We start from the raw sequence: 23,631 nt of genomic DNA, 5'->3' as shown, positions 1-23,631 counted from the left end.
CCGGCACATTGATAAACTGAAATTCTGTCAGGCTTCAAGGGACAGCTCATTTTGCTAGCAGCAGCTCTTAAAAGAGCACTCAGGAAAAAGGTGCAGGAGTGGACGGTTGTGGTTTTGCTCTGTCTGCTTCTGTCCTGCTTGTCCTCCTCATCACTGTCACCTTTACTAAGGGTTATCTTGACCAGGTACTCGATGGTTACAGCTAAACCATAAACCTATAGGGTATTATCGGCTTCATTTTTCCTGTTTCCCAAGGACTTGGACAGAGTCAGGATCTGAACCAGGCTCAGCTCATTCCAGTCCTCCCTTGTGCTGTTTTCATGGCACTGACATTTCCACTAGCTAGCAAAGTTCCACTTTTTGTTTTCCTTGAGATGATTGGTTTTGAACTCAGGGCCTCATGTTTGCTAAAGCCATGACTCCAGTCCTGTTTTGCCCTGGTTACTTTTGCCATAGTGTCTTGCTTTTTGTGCTTGCCTGGACTTAGTTCTGCCTGTTTTAGGCTTCCTGTTATGGTTAGGATGACAAACCTTCACTACCAGCTTTCCTCTGTTGAGATGGAAAGGTGGATTTTTTTTCCCTCCTTTTACCCATTCTTGTCTGAAACTGTGGTTCTTTCTCCTAGCTTAGGATGACAGGTACACACTACTGCTTATAGCTATGGGTTGAGAAGAGATCTTGAGAATGTTTCTGTCCGAGGTGACCTTGAACTGTGATCCTCCCATTTTCAGCTAAAGTAGGCATAAGCCACTGATGCCCTCTCTCAATTGTAAAAGTAACGTTGGTTTTCTTCCCTTGACCCACAAGCAGTTTTTTATTTGTGTCTCTGATTTGCAAAGCTCTCCAAAAGACCCACATCACCCCTTCTGCTCTTCAATCACAGTGCCCCTCTGCTCTGCCCAGAGAAACCACAACGAGCATACCAACCAACCTCCCTTTACTATTAAGAGTATCTGCTAGAAATCAGCTCCAAAGAGGAAAGGCTTATTTTTAAATGTGTATGTTTTAAATGTGTATAAAGGTGACATCCATAGGGGTTAGAGTTACATAATTCAGATAAGAGTACATTTCTTTTTGGACCATGTTACCCTTTCCCTTGCTCTTTCCCAGTTTTTCCCTCCCGTCCCTACCCACAAGTTGTAGAGTTCATTTGCACCATAGTGTCTAGTGAGTACCGCTGCTGCATTTGTTCACCCTTTGTCCCTTCATTTTCGTGTTCCCACTTACCCCCAAAGAAAGATAAACAAACAAAACAAGAAGAAAAGCAAAAAAAAACCTCTTGTTTCCATTTTCTGAAATGTAGTTCAATAAGTATTATTTTACAGTTTATAAGCATCCAGTTTTTTGCACCTTTGTGTTCCTCTCCTAAGAGTATCCTCTTTGGTCTCGCAGTGTGTGAGGCCCAGAGTCCAGGGTATCATTTATGATGTCCCAGTGTATTTTAGATCTAGCTTCTGCATATGAGAGAAAACGTACACCGTTTGACTTGCTGAGCTTGGCTCACCTCACTTAACATGGTTTGTTCTAGGTCCATCCATTCCCCTGCAAATGATACAGTATTATTGGGGAAAACTTATTTGGGCACATGGTTTCAGTCCAGGTTTTGGGGCCTGTGGCAAGGCATCAAACCATGATGGGAACCATTTTGAAAAGCTGTTCTCTTTGTGGGGGCTGAGAAGCAGTGAGGTGGGGGAGGAGGGAGAGGAGAGAGGGGAGGGGGCTCCTGATGTCCCCTTCAAGGACACTCCCTCAGTGACTTAATGACCATCTCTTGAAGGTCCCACCGCCTCTCAGCCTTCAACACACAGGCCTTTGAGGATCACCTTATATACAAACCAGAGTAAGCAGGTTTTAGAGGTATAAATTGCTATTGTGCTTCATTTCTCAGGCTCTGACTGCTCTCTAGAGTGGCCTCAGGGCCATGGTTCTGGTTCTGGTGTTACTGAGCTCCTGCTGTATTAAGGTAGGCAGTGACTTGGAAGAGACTCAGCTTCAGATTTCCTCCTCTGTAAGGTGGGGGGTGGGAGAGGATTGTCGCTACTTCATAGGGTTCTTGAGGGGATTAAATAAGACGGTACAGCTGAGGGCTTGGCACAGGAGTGGAACGTAGTAGCGACTGTTTAATAATGACGGTCTGAGCCTGGTTGTAAAGTAGGTGCTCAATAAACAGGGACCTGCCTTTATTCCTTTTCCATTCACAAGTTCCTTTCAAATGTCTAAAAACATCACAATATAACTGGGCTTTACAGCTGTGTAGCCCGGCTGAGACTAGGGCTGTGCATAAAGGAGAAATGCCACTGAACTTGAATTCTACAAGGGTACTGATCAGGGGATGAGCAGCCTCTGTTAGTGCCCTCTACCACCCGCAGCATCCAGAGTTGGGACTCAATCCATGGAGGCAGCAAAGGCAGTGAAAGGCTGCCAGGACCCCCTTCCTGTGGGCACCCCCATTGTCCAGTGGCACCTGAGACTGGGAGCCCCGCCAGAGACCTTGTTCACTCTTGTGCTCCTTTGCCATCATCACTAAGTGACTTCGAGTCAAAGGCACCCAGCCAGTAGCAGCATGCCAAATGTATCTGTACCCACGTGGTGTCTTAATAAAAATTACAGATGTATATTTTCCACATGCTCGGGAATTCTCTCTCAAGAAAGAAATCTTTCAATTTTAGCTGCTGGGAGTTGGAATCTTTTCTAGTGTGCATTGTGCACCTGCTTCTTGAAATTGAAGAACATAATTTGACTTTCTCCCTCTTTTCTTGGTGCCTCTGAATGAAGAGGTGTGCTAGTAAACTGGCTTTCAGAAAACAAAACAAAACACCTCCAGATCGGCAGTGTTTGTATATCTTCTTGGGGTAAATATTCCTGCCACAACTGATTTCAGGCTCTCTGTAGTTTTTAACAACCAGCTTGGAAAGTTCCTGAATATTCATGGACAGCTTGAAAGGAAGTGTGAGGAAACAGCAGAGCCCAGTGGGGAGCAGCAGCCAGACCTGGGTAGGCCTGGTTTTGGGCCTCACTTAACACTTGACATCTGGAGTGCCCTGGGATAGGCTGCTTACCTTGAGCTTTTTATCTATAAATGGAGGTAAAAGTGATGCTGAGAGCGATGGTTAAGCATGGCACACATCGTGGGTCCCACAGTCAAAGGCCATGGTGGCCAAGGTCACGGTGATTAAGGCAAGTTGGATGGGGACTCCAATCCACACCTGATTGCCTCTCCAGACCTGCGTACCCATGGGGACCAATGAGAACTTCACCAGTACTGAAACCCATTCTACCAGAACTTCTGGGTGGGAAGTATGGTTCAACAAAATGCCTTGATTCAACCACATAAGCCTTGTTTGAGAGCTGCTGGGTGTCTAGTGTGTCTGCTACCTCCGGAATAAGTCAACTACTTGGCCTGCAAACCTGCTGATTGTTCTTCGCACTGGAAGTGGTTTTTGTTTGGTTTTGTTTTCTTTCGTTGGTCATGGGCTTGTACTCGGGGGCCTGGGCTGTGTCCCTGGGCTTTAGTTGCCCTACTACTTGGAACCACATCCCAAACTTCTGGTTTTCTGGCAGTCACATGGACTTTCCTTCTTGAGTTGGCTTTGAACAGTAACACTCAGATCTCAGCCTCCTTGGTAGCTAGGATTACAGGTGTGAACCACCAGTGCCTGGTTGGTCCTTTTTGCTGTTGCCTGGCATTCAGGTATTGAAAGCATCCCCAACCCTTATGTTTGTCTCACTGTCTCCAATGGGCCATAGGCATATTTTATATTTGTTAAGAGGGAACTAAGAATCTGCTGGGGCCTCAAGAGCAAAGAATTGTGGGATAGTACCCCAACACCCGAAATGTGCCATGCCTTTTCATGCCTCCTTGCCTTTGTACATATACTCCCCCGCCCCCACCAGGATCATCCCTATCAATTTTCTACTCTGGGACCCCTCACCTTGGAAACCAATTGCAGGTCACTTTCTCCAGAATCCCTCCCTCTGTCTCCCCAGAAGTTGAGCCACAGACGTCGTTCAGGGTTCAGAACTTCTGTGCCCATCCCTGGCATGACACTTACATCACTACTAGTTTGTATGCGCACTCAAATTCAACAGGCATTTACTTTGCCCACTGAAAACTAACCATGAATTATAGTGGATTTGTAGATCAGACATTCATACTGTGAGGTCTTTTGGGCTCAGAACCACGTCCAGTGCATCTGTACTCCTGGCTTTGGTCACACAGGAGCCTTTTCACATAGTAGAAAGACAAGGATGGGAAGAGGGGAGGAATGTCAGGCTTGCTTGGATAGCCTATGCCAGGACAGATTTGTGGTGGTTAGATTGAGGACTTTCTTTGAGGGATTTGGACATTGACTCTGCAAGAAATGTTTGTCTGTGATAGTGTCCAGAATGGAAACCTTACACTTAGGGCGAATTTGGAAGAATGGAAATAGTTGGGTGTGTTGGAGGGAGATGGTGTAGGAAGCAGAGGAAATGAGGTTCCGTGGTTGGATTCTAAAGGTCCTTGATACCCAATGCCTCCCTTCCCCCCCAGGCTAAGGAGGCCAAGACTTCCCAGGGCAGCCCTGTAGATACCATAGAGCAGAGAGGCAGCAGCATGGTCAGGGGTTGGGCGAGAGATGACTCTGTGGCTCATCTTTCAGAGTACCCCTCCCCGTTCTCTCTGCATCATTTCCCTTTAATTATCGCTTTCATTATCTTCACAGCCCATCCTGGCAAGAATGGTCTGACACTGGGTGGAAGTAAGCTAATAGGGTCTCCAACGACCCCTCTCTTTGTGCATACCATTGACTTAGGCCTTTTTCAGGAAAAATCTTATTAAAAGAAATCACCTGGGGTTTGTTTGCAGTTGTGTTTTCCAGGGAGAGGCTGGCCAGCAACTGTCCCTTGCACCTGACTCAGTGTTTGTTTATAAAAGCAGGTGTCGCTCGGTGCTTAGGGAATACAGATTTCTAATTAGTTGCTTGTTAACTCCAGCCTCCAGACTGTGCCATTAACATTACTAGTTGATTCAGTGAAGAAAGCCTGACTTTCTTTTTCTCTCCTACAAACAAATATCTGATTCTTTGCCAGCGACACAGTTTTCTGAGGTGCAACTTGTTATGTTACCATTACAGGTTATGGCACCAGAGGCCCTGCAGGTACTTTGCACATATACTTGTCTTGTGCGGTCTTTGAGTGATCATTGCAAATACTGTTTTCTCACAGAGGAAATCTGGCCTTGGAGAACAGAATCCCTGCCTAAACTCACAAGGCCATTATATGTCTTTCACTGCCTAAACTCACAAGGCCATTATATGTCTTCCTGAGATTTGAACTCAGCTCAGCTGTAGGTTTGTTCCACACCCACATTCATGTCTGTACTTCTTGTTACAATGTGCTTATGCTTGCCTGCCTGCCTGCCTTCCTTCCTTCCTTCCTCTCTTCTTTCTACCCTTCCTTCCTTCATTGCAGTATTGGGGAGTGAACCCAAGGCTTTGTGCCTGCTAGGCAAGTGCTCTATCACTAAGCTGCATGCCCAACTCCTTATGTTTCTAATAGATTTCATTTTATGACATAAGAGTTTGGATTTTACTTAACAGCATCTAGAAAACAATTTAAAATGTTTAAATATAGTTTTTAAATACATTTAGCTCTATAAAATGCCATGAATACTTCTCCTATATTACTGTTATTCCACTTGAGTTCACTTAAAGAAATAAATTCAATATTTACCTGCTCTACAGTGAAGCCCTAAATTCTAAAATTATCCCAAGGGTAAGAGTTTAGTTCTGCAGTGATTATTCATGGTGTAACCAGCCTACCTGGGCCATATTTATCATTTCTTTCTTCCTTCCAGGAAGGTGGTAATTGTATATCACTTTGATTAGGGATTTGTAACAGTCACATTAATTTAGTTTTTTATTCTCTTGCTGTTAGCTATTTTTAATATGAAGATTGATTTTTTTTATTATTTGATCAGACATGAAGAAAGAGAGATGAACAGGCTTATAGAACCATTCATCTTTTTCTGGTCATGGGGCTTGAACTCTGGGCCTGGGCACTGTCCCTGAGCTCTTCAGCTCAAGGCTACTGCCCTATCCCTTGAACCACAGTGCCACTTCTGGTTTCTAGTGGTTAATTAGAGTGAAGAGTCTCTGGGTCTTTTAGTGCTTGGGATGGCTTTGAATAGTGATCCTCAGGTCTCAGCCTCCTGAGTAGCTAGGATTACAGGTGTGAGCCACTGCACCTAGCTCATTTGTTCTTTTTTTAAATTTTTTTCCCACGTAGTCTGAGCCTCTCTAATGTGTAGGATGATTTTTGAGGGCACAGAGGACCTGTGAATTCTGGTGTGTCTTGTAGTCCAAGGGAGGAACCCACCAAAGCACAGGAAAGACTGAGTAGGAGGTGAGTGCATGGACACTAGGAAATATGCTAGTTTAGAATTGGAATGGCCCCCAGAAGTCCATGTATCACAGTCTTGGTCTCCAATGTGGCCCTATTGAAAGGGTGGGGCCTAATGGAGGTGTTAGGCATGGGGGATGCTTTCAGAGAGATTGTGGGACCCCAGAGCTTTCTTCTCCATCTGTTTTACTTCTGGGATGCCCTGAAGTAAGCAGCTTCTTCCACCACATGCACCCACCATGCTCTATAGCCTTGCCACAGCCCCAGAGGAATGTGTCTGTCCGATCATAGACTGACACCCACACCATGGAGGCAAAACCTTTCCTCTTTTTGAAGCTGATTATCTTGGGTATTCGCCGCAGTAATGGAAAGCTGCCTCTGACATAGCTGTTTGTTCCCATTGGGAAATGCCTAAGGAAGGCTACTTAGGGAGAAAAACAGTTTACAGAGTTCACAGTTTCGTAGGTTCAAGGGCGCAGCATTGGCAGTGGCTCACTTCCAGTGAGGATAGGTGTCAGGTCAGCTATGTCTCATCCCAGGATATGTCACACCATCAGAGGATGCAGTGGTGCCAAGGCCATCCACGAGCATGCTGTCATAGCTTGATACAGGAAGCCAGAGAGGACTGGGCAGGGCCAGGCCTGGCTTTCATAACAACTCTCTCAGAGCGGCCTTAATCTGACCCCAGGGGCCTGCCCTGTACTAATCCAAGGACCTCCCACAATTCCTCACATCTACCAGCTATCATCCTGGATCACTGGGGAACAAACCCCAGCCAAACCCTAGATGGGATAGCAGTGGGGACAAGTAGACGTCAGTCTGTACTTTGAAATGCTTCTTGTATGGGGGAGAGAGATGCTTAAATAAATAGACACATACCATAGCTTCCGGGCTCTGATAGATCTTAAGATATGGCCATTTTGGGGTAGCTGAAAATCTGTGAAATGGAGCCATTTGTCATTTTGCATTTACACATTATCCTCCATTGCAAAAGAAACGAGTTCTATCCTCTAGTAAAATGATTTGGGTATTCATGAGTGGGTGAGATAAAGATTTGGAAACGATCCATTTATTAACTCAGTATGCCTTCGGTGTAGTGTATGTTAGTTTCTACACTTTATTGGTGCTGGGCTGCTCAACCTCTGACTTTGAGAAGACAGAAAGTGATACACACACAAAAATTATAATTCACTTTTGACAGTCATGCGGCACTTGTCCAGAGACTTCTGGGAATTCTTAAATTGGTTGTTACTCTAGAGACTCTTCACTGATGAGTGACTTGTTAATTCAACCTGTCTCATGAGTGGACGGATAATTTAAGGTGTCTTACATTTGCCCTCTCTCCATTCATACTGCCACTTGCCATGTGAACCATTGCCAAGACCAAGGGTCAGCTACCCGCCATTCCCAGTACTGCAACAAAAGGTGTGAATGGGCATGAGGGCACTGACAGTTCCCTTGCTTAGAAACACTTGAGTGTACCTCCTTGGCATCAGGCCAGTTACGGAGGAAGGGGAGGGAGAGAGAGAGGGAGATGTTTTATTCTAGCCTCCAGGGAAGCTCTGGTGGCGAGGCTTGGTGGTCAGCTATGGTGACTGGTGGCTAGAGGTAGACATGGTGGGCAGCCAGGAGACTTCTTTGTGACACAGGATCCTGAGGGAGGGATGGCTTGGTGGAAGTGCAGATTGAGAAAGAGGAGGAAGGTCAAGTTGTGAGTTTGGAGGGAGGGTGGGCTGGATTCCTGTGAGCTGCAGGAGGAGCTTTGGGGCCTTGGAGGCAAGAGCAGGGGAGATGGTAGGAATCAAAGATGCTGCCAGGATTTTGGCTGAAGCAGAGATGAGAGAGACAGAGGAGTTAGACAAATGTCCTTGGAATGACAGTCCCCCAGACAGACAGCAGTGAAACAGGTTGGGCAAAGGAACAGCTGGCAGGTAGAAAGGAGCATTGGGGAGAAAGGTGTTGCACAATGGAGCTGGCACCAAGAGAATGGACTAGCGATCTCATTCTGGCTCCACTCAGTGGCGTTCAATGAGTAAAGAAGCTGGAGGACTCAGGAATGATCAAGGGTTGGAAATGAAGCAATCTTGATTAGGAATGCCACAGAACAACTGACTTCAGAGGAAGAACAGACATCCCATGTGGGCCACCTCAGTGCTCAGTAAATGTGGGCTGTTCTCACCATCGTCAGCCGCATCAGCCATCACATAGCTGTCCACATCTTGGTCTGTGGTTAGTCAAGGTCATTGGTGAAGGTGAGGACTTCCGGAGAGAATGGAGAACACACAGGCGAGGGCTAGGAAAAAGCAGACTTACTCCATTTCCTTTAAAAGCCAGTACAGAAGGCATTTCTCAGTATCCGGGGCTCACTTTGCCCATAATGTGGCTCTACTTTAAATTTTCTTAAGAATTAACTGCAATTTAAGAAGGCAGGGTATAAGCCCCTGGTCTGTCTGCTAATCCTGAGAGCTTACATGAAAACTCTTACACACACAGACAATGGCAGGCACCGCGTAGTTACTCCATTTTAATGGAGAAAAGTGGATGTGAACAGCAGAATCTTAAATGAATCGTTTTCCACGTTGTGAAATTAATTGGCTCCCAAATATAGCCCTTTCCTGCACTAATTGGCATTCAGAAGAACCTCCAGCTTTCCTGTTACCTGTAGCCAACATAACTGGGTTTGATGGTGAATAAAGAGCTCTTTGTTTAATTAGAATCAAATCATGTTTTTTTAGAGTTAGTAATCCAATGAGAATTGCATTTCAGTTTCTATAAAATGTAAAAGGAAGAGGTCAGCAAATGTTTTGTGGTCCCTGTGCTATATACCCTGGGTGGGCCAAAGCTGAGGTTTCAGAGGGGAGTAAGAATCAGCCTGCCCACAGACAGCTGCCAACCACTGGAGGCTGACACAGAAATAGGGAGGGCCAGGTGAGTGGTGAATGGAGTTGGTCCAAGATGCTGCCAGGGCTCAGAGGAGGAAGTGGCTCCCTCTGCCTGTTTGTGGTGGGCCTGGAAGGAAAGGGAGGCCAGGCATGGTGACATAGGCCTGTAACCTTAACACTCTAGAGGCTGTGAAGGGAAGGTCACTTGAGCTCAGGAGGTAGATACTAGCCTGGCCAACATGGAAAAACTCTTATGAGAAAGCGGGGAGTGGTACAGTGAGATGGGAAGGGAAGAAAATGGAAAGGGAAGAAATGAAAGGAAGGAAGGAAGGATTAAAAAAGAAGAAAAGAAGAAAAGAAGGGAGGGAGAGAACAAAGGCAGAGGGAGGAAAGAGAAGAACAGGAGGAAAGGGAGCAAAGAAGGAATTGGGGAGGGTGGGCAGGCTAAGAATATGGCTCAATTAGTAGAGCATCTGCCTTCAGTTTAAACCCCAACACCTCCCTCCAACACAAATGCTAAGATATAAGGGGGAAAAGACAATGTCATTCTCAATGAGAGGCCAATCAAGGAGAAGAAGCAGTGGCCCAGAGGAGAGCTGAGACCTGAAGCAGGCACTGAATCGGGGAACAGTGTTGAGAAGTGTTTGCCTTCCTGATGACTGTGTAGGGGACAGGAAGGAGAGGACTAAACCAAGAGGGGGCAGGTCACAGGTGAGGATCTGGCGAGAACACGCAGGGAAGGAGAGATGGAGGATTTGAGAGGGAAAGCAAAGGAAGGGCTTGTGGATTTTTCCTGAAGCATAAATGTTATATATCATTTTGCAAGAGGATTTATGATTAATAATCAAACACAGACTCTAAAATCCAACAGAGCTGTGCTGTGTGAGAGCGTGTATTCATGCTGTGCTCCAAGAGATGAGGTGGACCTTTGACCTGTGCTGCTGCTGAAATACCCGCTGGGTGTCTAGGTCTCCCGAGGAAGAGTGTCCGGGCTGCTCAGAGCGGTGGAGCCTGGGAGACACTTTTCCTTTCCTCATAGGTGACCTTTCCAGGCAATATAAAACATTCCCTCACCTTTCAACCCCACCAAAACTCATTTCCACTGCCTTCCCTGCCCCTCTGCCTTCTGCTCCCTTCATCCTCTCCTTGCCAAGCACAAAGTGGCCTGGCATTCAGGCCACAGCCTCATCCTACCAACCACTCTTCATGGCCCTGGCTGCTTTTGTCAGGTGCCTGACTTGCAGGCTGAGCTGGGCACATGCAAAGGGACTCCAGCTGGCATCAGCAATTTCCTCAGTGTTTGGGGCTGACTCTTTGTTCTGTACACACACACACACACACACACACACACACACACACACACACTACATATTGTTGATCATGAAACATTTTTAATTTTCAGGAATAATCTAATGAATAACTATCCATCCCTGCTGAGAAATCTTATAAAGTTTAGGAAATCATTTATAGATACTGCATTCCTTTTTTTTCTCTCCCACCAAAGCATGATTATGTCTGTTAATTTTATCCTACCTATGTGTATTTTTAAAATATATATATATATATACATGCATGATTACTCGTGTGTGTGTGTGTGTGTGTGTGTGTGTGTGTGTGTGTGTGTTTATGAATGTGCCAATACTTGGACTCAGGGCCTCTCATTCTCCCTTAGCCTTTTCACTCAGTGCTGGAGCTCTACCACTTGAACTACATCTCCACTTCTGCTTTTTACTGGTTATTTGGAGGTAAGAGTTTCTGGATTTGTCTGCCCAGGCTGGCTTCTAAGACTGACTCTCAGATCTCAGCCTCCTGAGTAGTTAGGATTATAGTCATGAGCTGTTTTACTTACCATACATTTTCATAATGATATACTTAGATCTAATCTGTATTGCTGTTATTTATTCTATCTGTTGAAAAATATTTTATTTAGTGAGGCACAGTTTGTTCCATTCCCTTCTTATTAGTTTACTCTTTTCAAGGAAAAACCAAGTTGTCCTCCACATTTGCTACAGTGACCAGAGCTACAGTGAGAGCTCTCCCGTGTGCTCCTGGCTTCGGTGTATTCCAGGCTGGTCTCAAGTGGATATAAGCTTCCTGTTTGTTTATGTACTGGTTATTCTCTCATACCAAACTTTGGTTTGCAGCTTTATATCCCTTGCACCCAGAACAAAGCCTTACAAAATACCCATTAAACAGTTGTTCAAAGAATAAATGAATATATTCATGTTTGCCCAGAGTAACTGTCCTCACATTCCAAGTGTGTATAAGCATTTCCCCTCCACTGACACTCTTGCCAGCACCTGCTTATATAACGTATTAGTGTTTGCCACTCTGATGCATATTAAATAGCATGATAGTATTCTCATTTGTGTCCCTGTGATTACTAATGAGGTTGCCTGTCTTGAAGTAGACATATTGGCCATTTGGATTTTTTCCTGTATGAATTACCTGCTCATGTTCTGTTCTCTTTCTGGTGTGTAAAACCACCCCGTTTATCTCTGATTAAAAACCCCTTGACGGTTCTAGGGGTTGTACATGGAATAGGTTAGGTTATACTTGCCTTAGGTAGTTTGCCTTTGGATAAACAAAAAACATTCAATGTTATATAGTCTTAAGTATTTGCAAAGAATAAGAGCTTTATTTCTTCCTTTTTAGCCTTCTACTGTACTATGTCTCTTTTAATATCCTGTTATCTTAATCATTATGAAAATGCTCATCTTATTTCTGATTTTAAAGGAATGTCTTCTAACAATTGACAACTAGGTTCGAAGTCAGCTGTAGATTCCAGCCAATATCTTTTAAAAAGTCATTTTATATTATCTTTGCAGTCCTAGGATAAACCTTAGTAGTGATCATAATCCTTTTTATTCTTTATTGGATTCACTTTGAGATTTTTCTCTAGTTCTTTACTTAAATCTATTTTTTCCTTTTCTTTCCTTAGAATTCGGTTTATTCTCTTTGAATTTTTAATTTCATTAATACTAATTAACTATAGTACTAATACAATTAATAATATTCCTACATCAAGATTTTGTGGTTTGCTTTTTTCTTTTCTTTTCTTTTTTTTTTTTTTTTTTGCCAGTCCTGGGCTTGAGGTCAGGGCCTGAGCACTGCCCTTGGACTTTCTCAAGGCTAGAGCTCTACCACTTGAGCCTCAGCACCACTTCCAGCTTTTTTCTATGTATGTGCTACCAAGGAATCGAACCCGGGTCTTCATGCATGCTAGGCAAGCACTTTAACCACTAGACCAAACTCCCAGTCCCTGCTTTTTTCTTTTCTTTTAGATGGTTCTTAGTTCAAGGTTTCACATGTGCTAGGCAGACATACTACCAGTTGAGTCATGCTCCCAGCCCTTGTTTGCTTCTAGTTATTTTTCAGATAAAGTCTTGCTGACCTGGACCTTGGATCACTATCCTCCCATTCGCCACCTCTGGAGTAGTTGGGATTACAGATGTAGGCCATTGCAGCCAGCCTACATTAGCATGTTTTAGAGGAAGGTAGCTGTGCTTTTTAAAATTGTTATTATTTAAAAGTACCGTACACAGGGTCTTTGTGCAATTTAGGTAGCCATTAACTCACAAGGCCATTTACTAAGGAGCTACTTATGCCAATATAGTAGAACAGGTCTAAGATGAGTTTCTGAACTCTGAGAATGCATTGATGTACAAATAATAAATAAAGTAGGGGTTGGAGATCAGGAGCCCAGAATTTGAGATCAAATAGACCTAAATTTAAATTCTGGCTCCATCAAATTGTTAACCATTTCACTAGAAGAAATCTAGCAAATTAATTTTTTTAAGCTTCTCACTAACTTCTAAAGCAGGATAATAACACTGCCTGCTTCATCAAGTACGTCTGAATATATGTGCTTTAGAATGCTTAGCATTTTATCTAGCACAAGGTAAGAATCCATCAAAAATAGCTGTCATTGTTTGCATTCATTTTCTATTTGATCTTCACAGTTGCTTGATGAGATAGATTACTGTTACTGTTTGACAGATGCTTTATGAGCATTTGGAACCATTTAGTAGAGTATTATAAAAATTTTGGGTTTTTTATTAATGTATGTAAAAGGACTTTGATCAATGTAAAATGCCATGCAGATAGAAAGGACTGTCACACTCTGGGAAGGCTTACACCCAAACTCTTGTCTGCGTTTAGGAATGTCACTTCAAGAATTAAAAATCATGTGTCATGAGACTGGGAGAAATAACCGTATGTCAGGAAAGAAGGAAGCAGAGAAAGGATTGCAAATATCATTTAGCGAACATTTCTAGGTATTACTACAGTGTCTTAAAAGTCCATATGAATCAAGAATTTAAAACAACTTGCATATACTGTTCTTGCTATCTGCCTTTGATGACAGAGTTTAATCCTTTCAGCATACTGCAGTGGATTTGACAGGATGGTTAAGGTGCTCTTCTTTTTTTTTTTTTTTTTTTTTTGCCAGTCCTGGGCTTGAGCTCAGGGCCTGAGCACTGTCCTTGGATTTTCTCAAGGCTAGAGCTCTGCCACTTGAGCCTCAGCACCACTTCCGGCTTTTTTCTATGTATGTGGTACCAAGGAATCGAACCCGGGTCTTCATGCATGCTAGGCAAGCACTTTAACCACTAGGCCAAACTCCCGGCCCAAGGTGCTCTTCTTCTGCCTCATCCTTGTGTATATTTTTCTACACTACATCTCACCTGCAATTCTCCAGGAAAGGAGACCTAAATGAGTCAACCAAACCTCCCACTGTGTTTAGAATTTCCTCTTCACAGCACTTGCAGACCACACCATTCATGTTACTAGCTCAGGTTGCATTCTCAAAAGTAGCCAGTAGGGGTCAGTATACTTGGAGGGTTTGGGGGGCTCTTTTTGTTTGCTTTTGAGACTTAATGTCTTGCTCAGGCCTGGACAACTAGTTAAAGCAAGGAAGGCATCATTTAACTCTTGAATTTATGTCCTAAAAATCTCTTGGTTCTTCATTCTCCCTGTCTTTGTCAGTCTTGTCAAAGCTACATGGGGATCTCTAAGAATCATAGCTTATTTTCTCCCTACCTATTCTTACCCCTTTCCCTCCTGTCCTCCTCCCAGCAGCCGGGATGATTGTTTCAAAACTGACTTCACACTGAGGTAAATTTATGCCAGAAGTGCTTCTGTGGCTTTTCATTTTCCCATAGGAGAAAGATCAAAGGCTGTGCATTGTCCAGTCTAGAGTAGTGGTTCTCAAACTGTGGACCTCAGACACCTGGGGGTTCCCCAATGTCTTGTCAGGGTATCTAGGAGATCAAAACTATTTCCATCACCTCAGTACTTTTTCACTGTATTAACTTTGGCATTTAGAGTATGAGAACAGTGTTGGTGACTTAGTGCTAGTTAAAACAGTGACACCAGACTGTACTGGGAGCCTTTACAACTTGAATCACAGCTCCACTCCTGGCTTTTTGGTGGTTAGTTGGAGATAAGAATCTCACAGACATTCCTGCCCAGTCTGGCTTTGAACTGTGATTCTCAGATCTGAGCTTCTTGAGTAGACAGGGTTACAGGCATGAGCCACCCATTGCCCAGCTAAAATTTGAATAACCAAAACTTGGATTTTCAGAAAGTTGTGTTTGCTACCATGGGTTTGTTAGCTTGCCAATATTTAAGAGATGTTTTCTTTTGAGGTTGGAGGTGATAGGAAAAAGTGACAGTGAAATATATAACATTTGGAAGATTTGCACGAAGCAGGTTTTTTTCCTAAGTGTCTAAGTAATGATGTTTTAAATCTCTGTATATAGAAACAGATGTGAATACAGATTAGATGTAAGGAGCCTACTTTTTGTGTGTGTGTTAGTCATTGGGCTTGAGTGCTGTTGCTGAGGGTTTTTACTTTTGTTTTTTGCCTAAGGCTAATGATCTACCACTTTTTTTTGCCAGTCTTGGGCTTTAGCTCAGGGCCTGAGCACTGTCCTTGGACTTTCTCAAGGTTAGAGCTCTACCACTTGAGCCTCAGCACCACTTCCAGCTTTTTTCTATGTATGTGGTACCAAGGAATTGAACCTGGGTCTTCGTGCATGCTAGGCAAGCACTCTACTACTACGCTAAACTCCCGGCCCCACGATCTACCACTTTTAAGCCATAGCTCCACTTCTGATGGGTTCCACTCCCTGCCTGTGTGTGTGTGTGTGTGTGTGTGTGTGTGTGTGTGTGTGTGTGTGTGTGACTAATTGGAGATAAGAGTCTCAAGGACTTTCCTGCCCTGGCAGGTTTCAAACTGAACCTCAGATCTCTCAGCCCCTGAGTAGCTAGGATTCCAGGCATGAGTCACTGGTACCCAGCTCCTACTATCTTTTATTAACACAGTTATTAAAGAGATTTGCAAAATGAAGGCAATTTTACTCTCTTTGCTATTTTGTTCTATGTTTTGAAAAAGATGGCTTCTGTAAAAGTATTATTTGTATAAATGTATGTATTTTGTTACTATTTTGTTGATTTATTGTCTGTTGTAATTTATTGTTGCTTCTATGAAATTTTCCAATTAGTACATATTACTAACAAAAAGGTGTATTATCTGGTAATGCCATAGAATCATACAGTGTATATTGTATATGTTTACCCTTTCTGTTATATTCTTTTTTTTTGCCAGTCCTGGGCTTAAGCTCAGGACCTGAACACTGTCCTTGGACTCTCTCAAGGCTAGAGCTCTACCACTTGAGCCTCAGTACCACTTCCAGCTTTTTTCTATGTATGTGGTACGGGGGAATCAAACCCAGGTCTTTGCATGCTAGGCAAGCACTCTACCACCAGGCCAAACTCCCGGCCCCCACTCTGTTATATTCTTATATTCCCTTTCCCTTCCCCTCTTTTTCAAACAGTTCATGGGTTTTGTTATACTGTCTCTCTCTGTATGTACCTAGATGATTATTAAATTGTATTCCATGTATATGTTATATGCATGCATGCATACATATATGTATGTGTAATGTACATTAATCTTCATCTCCTGGGACTGAACTCAGGGCCTGGGTGCTGTCCCTTAGATATGGTGCTCAAGGCTTATACTCTTCCACTTGGAATACCATTATACTTTTGGTTTTAGTGGTTAACTGGAGATAAGACTTATTGCCAAGGCTGGCTTTGAACCATGAGTATCTAGGATTACATGCATGGGCCCCCGTTACTATTTTTTTTTAACATTCTCTGTTTAGATAAGAACAAAGCCCTTGAGAGCCACTGATTTAGACCGTGGCGATAGAGGCTCAGCTTTCCAGCCTCGTCTCACCTGACTTTTTTGTGTGTGTGAGTGTGAGAAATGTTAACTATTCTTTATGACATTTATACATTCGCCACACTGTAATGTCTTTCAATAAGTAAAAGGCAGATTTCAGAAACAGGGAATTCTAATTAAAGACCATCGTCACTTAACCACAAGCTAGTTTTGCTTAAATCAGGACAGATTAAAAAGCCATGAGACATTTGTTTAGCAACAAATAAATAAGGTGGTGGTTGTTACTCATTTGTAGCTTTTTTGAGATAAGCAGTGAAACCTGTCCTTTCTCCCTTGGTAATGCCAGCAAAGATCACTTTTGTTCCAGGGATGTGCTTTTGGGGATTCTTCAAATACTCCATCAGTGTAACCTCTTCCCAGGTGATGCCTTTGCTCCTGTTGGCATCTGTGTAAGAGAATCCAACTGTTTGACATGTCTTCTGACCAAACAGACCATGGAGATTAGACCCAGCCTGTTTCAATGCCTCTGTTTTCAATGGTGTGTGGCACTGAACACACTTCTGAACAAAAATCTTCTTGCCTTTTTCAACGTGACTTTTTAAAATCCACTCTTTCTACTATCACAGGAAGATGGCGGCTCCGAAGCCAGACATCCTGTTCTCTTCATGTAACACTTCACCTTTCTAGAATCCCTCCAGACTGCCCTCTATCCATCACACCATCTGCTACCCAGACCTTCCCATGCACTAATGCATTTGCCCCAGTCTTTCTTTAGCCATCTCTGCTTTCTCTTGCCAGCACAGCCCCGGGAAAGCCTGCTCTTTGCTCACATCGATTGTATCTGCTCACATTCCCTCCCTCTGGAGACACTAAATTAATATATTTCTTAATGATTTCTTCCTTCGGATTTAAATTCTCATTATGTCCCGCCTTTATCATTTCCCTTTGGAACCTATTTTACAAGCGCCACCTCCTCTACTGTCTGTTGTGTTATATTAATCACCACCTGTCCAACATTTTCAGTGCAAAGGCAGCCAGTTGATCAGTCTTTTCCCTAAGATTTCATTCATTTTAAGGGGGTCTCACATTCCTCTTTACAGCTCTAGTATAATTTACTTTGTGGATCTCCAGCCCAGGAGGGAAAGCATCTAGTTGGTGTTAATAAAGGTGCAAATCTTCCTGTTTCTTGTAATTACAAATCCCAGAAGTGTGTGCTTGGTTTTCTGTTAAGGATTGTTTTTGCTATTCGGGGTCTTTTATTATTCCATATGAATTTTTGGATTGCTTCCTCTATTTCCTTAAAGAATAATGTACTTGGTTTTTATGTCTGCCAAGTTTTCCATTTTTATGGTGCCTCGTCTTTTCTCTGAGGAGTTTACACCCCTTGAAGTGTAAACTCAGACTTCACCTATCCTCAAGATCAATGGGAATTAGATTTTCCTTTGCAAAAAATAAGTGGGGCTATTAGATCAATCAGCCTGCCCTGTAGTACTAGGAAAGGCTTGACAGGGTTTTCTTTTTGAACCATTCAGAAGGCTTTTTGAAGGCACGGGCTATTGGAGCTGTGGTTGAAGAGTTCTGGATGTGTGTGAAGGGTCTCTGGTATTAATGGTCCTGGGAGCCTCTGCCCTTCTCTGGATCTGGTTTTTCCCATTTGTGAGATGAATGGTCAGCTATTTGCTAAAGTTCAACCTGTTCTAAGACTCCAGCCCAGTTACATTTTGACAAACTCGTCTGTTCTTGGTAGCAAGGAGGGAGCAGATGCAGGAGAAAGCTTAGCCTGGGCCTCTAAAGAATGCAGTGTTCTTAGAAACTAAATGCTTCGATGCACAAAACCCTTAGGTGCAACATGGAGTGATAGCCATTGTATATATGTGCACCTACGCATGTCTTTACTTACACACATCAAATGTCCACCTTGGGCCAGGATCCCTGGAGCCTCCTATATTGTGGAGGAGACAAGTGAAGAAGGTGTATAAATATCAACTCTCAAGAACTGATGGCTCATGCCTGTAATCCTAGCTATTCAGGAGGCTGAGATCTGAGAGCTGAAGATCAAGGTTCAAAGCCAGCCCATGCAAACAAATCATTGAGATTCAGTTAACCATCCACCAACAACAACAAAAAGCCAGAAGTGGAGGTGTGGGGTCAAGTGGTAGAGCACCAGCCTTGAGGTTTGACAAGGGATTCTCAGGCTTGCAGTGGAGCCAAGTAGAACATACAGGCCTCCAGGCTCCCCAGCTCTACCTGTAGGACACTGGCTAGAAGCAGAGGGAGAACAAGATGCCCTGAAGCAGGAGTTGGGAAGGGCGAGCAGACTAAGAATGCTGACAACATCCAAAGACAAACTTGAGGAAGCCTTGCTGAAAAAGAGAAGCTCATCTAAATTATGTACCTCAATGAAAATACAGCAAGAACCAAGAGAAATCAGAGCATGTGCTGATCTTGTTGAGAAAAGCTAGAAAGAAGGCCAGAGAGAGAGGGGAGAGCCACCGTTGGCACTCAGCTTCCTTTGCCAGTAGTGCAGGGTCCATAGTACCCTCCAAGAGATGGGCAGAGAATCAACGGGTGAGCAGGAGACACTGACCAGTGATGGAAGCCAGCCCTCCCCCTGATCCACTGCCATTGTTGTGCACAGGCAGGCTCTCAGCTTTCAGCATGCTGTTGAAATAGTTCATGAGCATTTCAGCTCCGTAAGAAAGTGGGACTTGAGTAGAAAGGCAGGGGGATAGTGCAGGAGGAAGCAACTTGAAAACCTATCACTCCTCCTCAAACAAGAAACTCAGTCATGCAGTGGCTAATTTTAACTTTCCAGCCTTCGAGCTTTCCCAGTCTTCCATGTGGGACAGGTCTGCCTACCCGCCAGGGGCTTGGAGGACATGGACAGCCTGATGCCATTAGCAAGTGATCTCTGCCTTAAGCACATTAGATTATTACCGAGGTGCTCAGTGTTTGACAAATAGGACAGCTGCCACTCAGGCAATTTCCCAGTGAATGGCTAAGCCAGGTGAAGTAGGAAGATAGCTGCCCTGACTGAACAGGGAAAGCTAATACTAATCATTAGGTCTTTGAACCTTGCCTTGTTCCCGATTAATGGTCAAATAAAGTGAAATGAGTAATTAGATGGATACTAATCCACTGGCTATGCTTCTCTGCTTGAGTGCTTCCCACCGCCTTACCTGGGAGGCAGAACATCAGTTCAGTCACAAGGAAGAAGGTAGCTGGGGTTAGAACACTTATAATATTAATAAAGACCAGCTACTAAGAGCACTAAATGGGCAGTTAATATGTGCCCTACTTGATGCTAGAAACTGGCATTTAAGCAGTCATCCTCACAGCAAGGTGTGGATGCTATTTCAGCCCCATGTCAGAGACACAAAGGTCAAGACACTGGAAGGGCCAGTGGCCCCCAGGACCACCAAGCTGCGTGGGACAGCAGTCACTGGGCAGGTGGGAAGCCAGCCCTTCAGATCCATGTTTACTCCCTCAACAGGGAGAGCTTTCTGGATGACAGGCACATGACCTTGTTGGATTTTTTTTTCTTGGTGAGTTAGTGTCTTCATCCTGAACATCCTGGCACAGGACCTCATTGCTTTAAAAACAAAACAAACAAACAAAACCAGAAAGACACCCGCCTAGTTCTTCAAATGCCCAAAGGAGCAGAGCAGCTTGTCTGGAGTCCCACAGCTCCATAGAGCAGAGTCAGCCTCATGCATCCTTGTTCTGTGTTGTCCTTTTGTCCCTTATGTTAAGACTGCTGGTCCTCAAGGCCTTTCCTGTGCTACCTCAGCACAGGACCCAGCTCAGAGCAACCACAAGTATCTATCTACAGACTATGAGTGAGCTCAAGTCCTTCTAGATGGCTTCAGTGAGCCCTGCTGTGCTAGCCCCAGGGTGTGGTTTTAATATGCTGTCTACCCTTCTTCACACTTCCCATCCATAATCCTTAAGACAGATGCTGCCACTGCCTCAGTTCTCAAATCAAACCTGTGGCTTTTATGGAAAGTCTGTGTCATTCCGGGGCCCCTGGGCTCACTCCCATGTTTGAAGGTCTTGTAAAGTTGTCTGATCATGTGCGTTCTACTTATGTCATACTGGCAGTCTTTGATAGGATAAAGATGATTATTTTTTGTTCAAGTAACAAGACATGAATCATTTCTGTTCTAGTGTGGCAAATGCATATGTGTATATACACAAAGTTGAATGAAATATTTCAAGATAAAACGAATAGCAACAAGAAGAAGAGTCCAGAGGGCCCTGATTGATGCATATGCTCATTATCTTCACCGTGGCCGTCGTCTCATGGGCCTGTGTACATTTGAGTTGCATATTCTAAATATGTACAGGGTTTCATGTAGCAATTATACCCCATAGAGATAAATAAACACCAAAGCATCCAGTTTTCTAGAAGCAGACCAAAGAGGGGCTAATTGTAAGGTAGTTGGAAGCAAAAAAGAGAGTTGTTTTTTGGTTTTTTTTTTTTATGTGACATAGGGTCTTACTATGTGGCCCAGGCTGCCTTCAGACTTTATCCTCTACCTCCTGAGTGCTGGGATTATAGGAATACTTGGTCTATCTAGATCCCAGACATGACCACATCTCAGCTTACCCCCTCTGCTGTCACCCCCTTGGTGTGTTCCCTGTGACCCTCTGTGTACTTTAAGAACATGTAGTCAGTCACCTGACTATGTGTCCCATAATACCAAATCTCGGGACTCATGGCAGGTAATACGCATTTTAGCAAGCACCTGTTTCTTAAGCACACCAAGATTTGAACATCATTGGTTTCTCTAGGAAGACCCAGACTCAGACACATGTAAGATACAAGATCTTTCCTGATTATCTTACCATTTCACTGAAGTATTTCTATACTTCAGTGCCAATCTGTACTGTAACACTCAAGGATCATTTGTAACTAATAGCCTAGCCTGGCTGCTCTGTTCAAAACATTCTGCAGGCTCTTTCTTTGCCTAGCTGATTTCTGTCACCATCTTATACAAGACAATATTGCCCCCAAATCTCAAGACCTTTCTCCTCCCTTCAAAACTTTGGCACATTTCCTGTGTTCCTATTGGATTTTTATTCTTTTTCCTTCTTCGAAATTATTCATTTACATGCTCTTTTCATCTTTCTGGGAGCAAGGCAATAGCTTTACACATCTCTAGATTCCTGTGCCTAAGAATACCTGTAGGGTATCCTTAGTTCCAGAAGGGAACTCCGTTGATGTAAGTCTTCAGATTTACCAATCCAAAGAAGCTGGGTCAGAGTTCATGGAGACACAGCTGATAGATCATAGTGCTCAATGCTGATATTTATTGAATGAAAATAGTAAACACAAAGATCAAATTCTAGGGGAAATGGAAAGTCAATATTAAGCCATGGTAATAAAAAAAAAATCTGTTTCCGGCCACTTATCTTCATGGATCTGTATTCTGCTTTGTCAGCACCATTTCAGTGACTTTTCATGACAGTGCTATAGCATGAGGCTCTATTTTCTCCATTAGCTGGGTGAAGAGACAGGAGGTAGCCCTTAGACAGAACGTATATGTGGGACCCCAGAATTTGAATTCTGAACCCCAATCTGTTGCTATAGGGAGACGGGGCCTTAAAAAGGCAATTAGGTCATGGAGGTAGAAGCTTCAAGAATAGGATTAGGGCCAGGAATTTGGCCTAGTGGTAGAATGCTTGCCTAGCATGCATGAAGACCCATGTCCTCAGTATAATATGCATAGAAAAAAGCCAGAAGTGGTGCTGTGGCTCAAGTGGTAGAGCTCTAGCCTTGAGAGAGCCCAAGGACAGTACTCAGACCCTGAGCTCAAGCCCCAGAAATGGCAAAAAAAAAAAAAAAAGAATAGGATTAGGTGGGCCTGGAGTTTGGCCTAGTGGTAGTGTGCTTGCCTAGCATGCACGGAGCCCCGAGTTTGTTCCTTGGTACTACATACAAGAAAAAGCTAGAAGTGGCACTGTAGCTTAAGTGATAGAGAGCTAGCCTTGAGAAAGCCCAAGGATAGTGCCTAATCCCTGAGTTCAAGTCCCAGGACTGGCCAAAAAATAGGATTAGACCCTAGTAAGTTCTCTCTTCCTCAAAAACCACCCCTTTTGGCACTGTGACCTGAAATTTTGGAATATTCCAGAACTGTGAGAAATGAAGTTTTGTCTACAATTTTTCCACAATGGCAGCACACGGCCTGTAGACCCACAGCCATGTCCATCAGGGTCCCAGTCTTGAAGAGGAAGAGCAGATGAGAGAAGAGACGTACTCTTCTGGGTGGCAGGCATTCACTCTGCCCCTACTGGGTGACTGGGTACTGGTCATACCTCCCCTGCATATCAGCCCTCAGATTGCCAGTCTGGCCCCAGGGAGGGTAAAAACTCCCTCTCAGAAAGCTCAGGAACTTTCCTGCTATGACATCTTTACCTAATGCCTGACATCCATCTGTTCTTGCCATCCTAGAGTTGTTGTGTGGAAAAGAAAGGAATTAGTGAATGTGACTCAATCCTTAGCAAATGATGTGGTGTTGAAAAGGAAAAGGGAGGAGTGGTCTTCAGATTCCACACAAAGCAAGAGGCCACCAAGAGGCCCAGAGGAGATAGCCTGTGTCCCTCTTGCACTGGCACCTTACCTGCTTTGGATGGCATGTGGATAGTACAGGGCCTTCTCCAGAGCCAGTCCTGGCCATGAGTCTCAGACCCTGGCCCTTCTGAAGCCAAGATTCTTCACAGCTAAGAATCAGAGCTGCTTCCTGGCAGGCAGGTGTGAAGGGAAACTTCAAAGTATGTCAGGATCCTCTTCTGGCTCCAAAGATTAAAAACTCCCTGGAGAGACAGAATAACCTCAGAGCCCTCATGTAGGTAAACTGGCACCTTTTTGAGAGGAACACAGTACCTGGAACAGATTGATATGACAAGATTTGTCAGAGCTCTTGTGAGAAGTGAGAAAGGAAAAAAAAAAATGAATGCTTTATCTTCTAAAGAGCGGGTCTGTGCCTTTCATCCTGAGATTAAGGCCCTGAACACTGAGAGCTCTCTCGTCTCTGGTGCTGTTCTTGATCAAAGGTTGGGGTGGGAGAAGGTCAGGGGGAGCCCTCAGACGTTCATTCATTCATTCATTCTACAAACCTATCATGATCAGACACTATTCCAGGCACTGGATTAGGCGCTGTGCACAGTTCAAAA

General features: G+C 43.9%; 1 protein-coding gene and 1 pseudogene across 3 annotated transcripts in view; one reads left to right on the top strand and one right to left on the bottom strand.

The window, feature by feature from the left end:
• The window catches only part of Ttll11 (tubulin tyrosine ligase like 11), a 231,151-nt gene that overhangs the window by 111,801 nt on the left and 95,719 nt on the right, over positions 1–23,631 (top strand). The window lies entirely within an intron of this gene.
• Positions 16,737–21,175, bottom strand: LOC150065880 (cytochrome c pseudogene; annotated as a pseudogene).

This window comes from Megascapheus bottae, chromosome 3 (genome assembly GCF_031878675.1).
Source record: "Megascapheus bottae isolate mThoBot1 chromosome 3, mThoBot2.hap1, whole genome shotgun sequence".
NCBI lineage: Eukaryota > Metazoa > Chordata > Mammalia > Rodentia > Geomyidae > Megascapheus > Megascapheus bottae.
The sequence above is the reverse complement of the archived record's forward strand: the minus strand, read 5'-3'. Positions and strand labels throughout refer to the sequence as shown.